Below are 4,557 nucleotides of genomic sequence, written 5' to 3'. Positions count from 1 at the left end.
CCCCCCCCAGTGTCTCAGCGGTAAGCTTGTGGGTTTATGACACTAAAATTCGGATTCCGAAACCCGTGGTGGGCAGAGTGCAGATAACTTTTTGTGTATTCGTTCGTTTGTTTGAAGTTAAGCACAAAGCTACACAAGGGGCTACTTGTGCTCTGTCCACCATATGTATTGAAACTCAGTTTCTAGTTTTGTAAGTCCGCAGATATACCGCTGTGCCACTGCGGAGGGGGGGGGGCTTTGTGTAGTTTTGTGCTTAACAATTTTGGGTTGCTTATTTTTAGAGCAAAGCCACATAGAACTATCTGCCGTGTCCACAGCGGAGAATCGAACTCAGGATTATAACGTTTTAAGTCTGTAGACTTACTGCTGTCCCACCAGGATAGGTTCTTAAGAAACAAACAAATAAACAAAAAAGAGCAAAACAAACATATACGTATATCTATATATATACATCCAAAATAATCGTAAATCACGTCTATTTGATATTTACTTTTGTAATAAAAATACAAAGGAAACGTTTATCATATTAGGGTTTCGGAGAACGTTTCAGAGTTGGTTAATAGTGTAATTAATATATTCGTTGATACTACTTCTTTAGTGTCAAAACCATTAAAACACCTTATTCTGTCGACGATGCTGCTTTCAGGTGAACAATACAGAACTTAGGTACACATTCTCTGAAATTAGTTCTCCATATTATGCTATTCACTAGTTGTGTGGTAAAAACATGTTTAATCTGTAACACTGTTATCTACCTAAAAAGATGCATCATCATAAGGACATCGAGACAATTAATAAGTTTGGAACGTTACCTTCTAATAATAGCTCCATTTCATTCACATTTACCTTTTCTTTTTGATTCTCAGCTTCCAATATAAACACACTTCCCTTCTGTCGAAGATAAACTTCTTTTTATAAACCTTCGTGTTGAGAATACTGTAAATCCACTCTGCTGCTCTTGGCGTGTTTAACTTTGATCAGTGGTAGCAGAACAGTCGAAGATCCTTGGCTGCAGAAATTAGGAACTGGTGGTACTATCATAACAAGACAAAAACTTATCTTTCTGGGCTACTAAAAAAGATAAAATAGCACCTTTATACTGTTATACGTCATATTAGCTTTGCTCCAGTCTCAGCTACAATAAGTCTCGTACGTCGGAATGGTTTTAAATAAGGCATTTTTAGTACCTGAATGTGACGTTGTGGTGCTAGAAAACATAATCATAACAAAAGGTTTCTTAGACAAACTTCTAGTGAAAACTTTTTTCAATATTTAAATATAGTTCTTTGACTTATTTTGTAGTTCAAAGATCATAGAATGTGGTGATGGATTGTGTCGAAGTTCAATAACAGCTGAATGAAATCCAATAACAATTGACGTTTGATATTTTGAACTATGTTCATCACTTGTTATTTATCCTCAGAGATTAAAACGTGTCCTTGTGTAGAGTTTCGTGTTGGAACCATTTTCTTGGAGATATTAGTTTAGGAAAAAAGTCGAAACCTCTTTGAGTTCAATCACTTATATGACTTACTATCACAATTGCTGGTTACGCTAGGACTAAAGTGGACAGCGCCCGCACGGTTTAGATGTTATTGTTATTTCAAACACACGAGTCGTTATCTCCTATTTTCATTGATATCCACGGTGTTTTAAAAATAATATCTCGATGTTTACTCACACAACGGTAAGTGACATTACCTACTTATACAGCTAAGTTATATATAATTTTCGAAATGTCTGTTTGTTTGTTTATTTGTTTTTTTCTAATTTGGCACAAAGCTACACGAGGGCTACCTGCGCTACCCGTCCCTAATTTAGCAGTGTAAGACTAGAGGGAAGGCAGCTAGTCATCATCACCCACAGCCAACTCTTGGTATACTCTTTTACCAACGAATGGTGGGATTGACCATAAGGTTATAACGCCCCCACGGCTGAAAGGGCGAGCATATTTGGTGTGACTGGGATTCGAACCCGCGACCCGCAGATTGCAAGTCGAGCGCCCTAACCACCGAAATGTTTGTCTGTCTGTATCCCAACTTCAGTTAAAGATTATCTCTAAAAATATAATTCATTTTTTAATTGTCATTTCATGAAATATATACGTGAAAAGCGTAGAAACGTAAAACGAAATATTTTACTGCTTGAAAAGTGTAGCTACTCTGATAGTTTTGTAATTATAAACTACATTAGACAGGTAGAGGTGCTCAGAAATGTTTTTATGAATAGAAGTCGCACCACTCACTCGACGTATCACGCTCTCGTGTTTCTGAAGTGGAATTGTTATCATCATAGATACTGAGTAAACAATGCTAATCAGCAAGGTTGAGGCAGTTATTCATGAAGGCTGGGTTGGTTGGTATGATAAATCTGTTATCCACTTTAAGCTTTACAAATTGATTTTGTACACCCACATCAATGGGATCCAGTTCCAGTTCTCTAACATGAAAAGAGTGTTTGGGTGTTGAACATATTCATAACAAATTAGAAGTATTTCGGTATCATTGTATTTTAACGGGTTTTATTGTTCGTTTTGCTTACTCGGTAAAAGTAGTTCACAGTTCTGTCCACTTAACGTTAACCACTTATTTCAATAATGTTCCGGTCTGGCAAGGCTTGGTGGTTGTGACATTCGACTTGCAATATGTGGGTTGCAGTTTCGAATCCCATCACCGAACATGTTCGCTCTTTGAGCCACAGAGGCGTTATAATGTAACGGTCAATCCCACTATTCGTTGGTCAAAAGTATCCCAAGAGATGGTGATCGTTGGTGTAGACTAGATGCATTCCCTCTAGTCTATCACTTCAAAATTAGGAATGGCTAGCTCAGATAGCCCTCTAGTACCTTTGTGAGAAATTCGCCAAACGAACAATAATTTTTTAGAGACTATATTCGCTGGTAGGCCTAAGTTCACAAATAACATTTCAACATAAATTCTGAAACGAATGATACACCTAACTCATTACTAAAAGCTTACTTGCTAAATGTTTTGTCATATCTACGATACAACTTAAAACTGGCTGAATAATACATACTACAATCAATCTATCATACAGTGATAGATTCCTTGACCATGGATTTCCAGACTTTTTCAGTACAAGGCCACCAGAATTTTCTGCATCTTGTATGGGGAATCCACACAGTGAACCTATAGATACCGAGTACTGTATACTATTGTGTATTTGCTACAGCTTCATGATACTTTCCTGTGGCCCCCCAGTTTAGGAACCACTGCACTAACTAACTAATAAACTGACTAATTCGCTGATTGAATGATTTCTCTTTAATTTACTCTATGATTAACCCAGTGTTTAATTTTCTGGCTTTTTGTCTGAATAACTTTCTCACTGAGAATTAACTCACTCACGCCAGTTTGTATATAATGCTTGTTTTTCTATACGCGTCAAAGGTTCGAAACATCACGTGAGGCCTATATATTCATGAAACTTCTAGGCGTCATACCAAAAAAGCCCTCTAGCTACCAAAACATCTAACTTAAAATATTAAAACACAGCCTACAACAACTGAATCAATTTGACTCTAAAAGGTATACACACAAAACAAGAGATACCCAATAACAGGTATGGTCTCTTTGACATTGAAACAGTTTATATTGTTGCGTCAGCGAAGTCACATGACTAGTGTCACACCACGTTTCTAGAACTATCCTGTACCTTGGCGAATGCTCTAGCATTTACTAGATATAGGGTAGTCTGGTATATAAAAGAGGGTGTCAACGTGATGGAATAATAATGTGTGTGTAGATAGTGAGTAATTGAACTGCACTCAGAAGTATTGTTGACGTTCGTTGATATAGCGTTTGTTATAGAGCGACTGTTGAAAATAAGTGTATCGTAAAGTTGTATTCGGAAAGAATAAACCAGTTTTATTAAGTAAGGACTTGTGTCGCTAAAGTTTCGTCGGAAAGAAGTTACGGAAAATCAATCAACAAACGGAGACGTAACAATATATTGGCGGAGAATCCTGTAATCAGTCAGTAGACGACGTTATGGAAGCACATTTGGTATTATCAATATCATATGTTATGGAGCGTGGTGAGTTAAGGCGGTGGCGCCCCGAGCGACCGAAAACGTTCCAGGAGCATTCTGTGAGATTTACATCAGGTTTTCAAGCTGATAAGCTCATGATTTTTATAGTTTCTTGATCAAGATAGTCAGTTATAATGCTGACTGTATGACATTGTGCATTATCCTACACATGGACAAAGTCTGATACGATTGCCTTAGCAAAAGGTCGTACAACTGAGTCCAATAACACGTCAATATATCGAAATGGCGTATTTAAGTGTTTTACACTCAGAAAAAAACAAACCTATCATTCTATAGGTATTTGAAGAACTTGTAGAATTCCGTCACAGTTTAATTCTTCGTATTGTTAGCCGATACTAGGCAGCGGGTACATAATTAAAGAGTGTTGTTTAAACATTTGTTTAACAACAAATAAAAGCTTGGAATGGTCTATTCTTTCATTAGGGGTGTGTCTGTAGGACAGACTAGTTTCGGAGAATTCCACTCCTCTTCAGTGACCCTGGACAT

General features: G+C 37.2%; 1 protein-coding gene across 1 annotated transcript in view; it reads right to left on the bottom strand.

Annotated features, from left to right (window-relative positions):
- The window catches only part of LOC106473732 (proton-coupled folate transporter-like), a 14,649-nt gene extending 12,960 nt beyond the window's left edge, over window positions 1-1,689 (bottom strand). The window contains exon 1 of the mRNA XM_013934411.2: window positions 847-1,689. The gene's annotated coding sequence lies outside the window, so the exon portion shown is untranslated. The remainder of the gene's footprint in view (window positions 1-846) is intronic.
- Between the last annotated feature and the right edge of the window lie 2,868 nt (window positions 1,690-4,557).

The sequence above is a fragment of the Limulus polyphemus genome, unplaced genomic scaffold (genome assembly GCF_000517525.1).
Source record: "Limulus polyphemus unplaced genomic scaffold, Limulus_polyphemus-2.1.2 Scaffold6448, whole genome shotgun sequence".
In the NCBI taxonomy this organism is placed as follows: domain Eukaryota; kingdom Metazoa; phylum Arthropoda; class Merostomata; order Xiphosura; family Limulidae; genus Limulus; species Limulus polyphemus.
The sequence above is the reverse complement of the archived record's forward strand: the minus strand, read 5'-3'. Positions and strand labels throughout refer to the sequence as shown.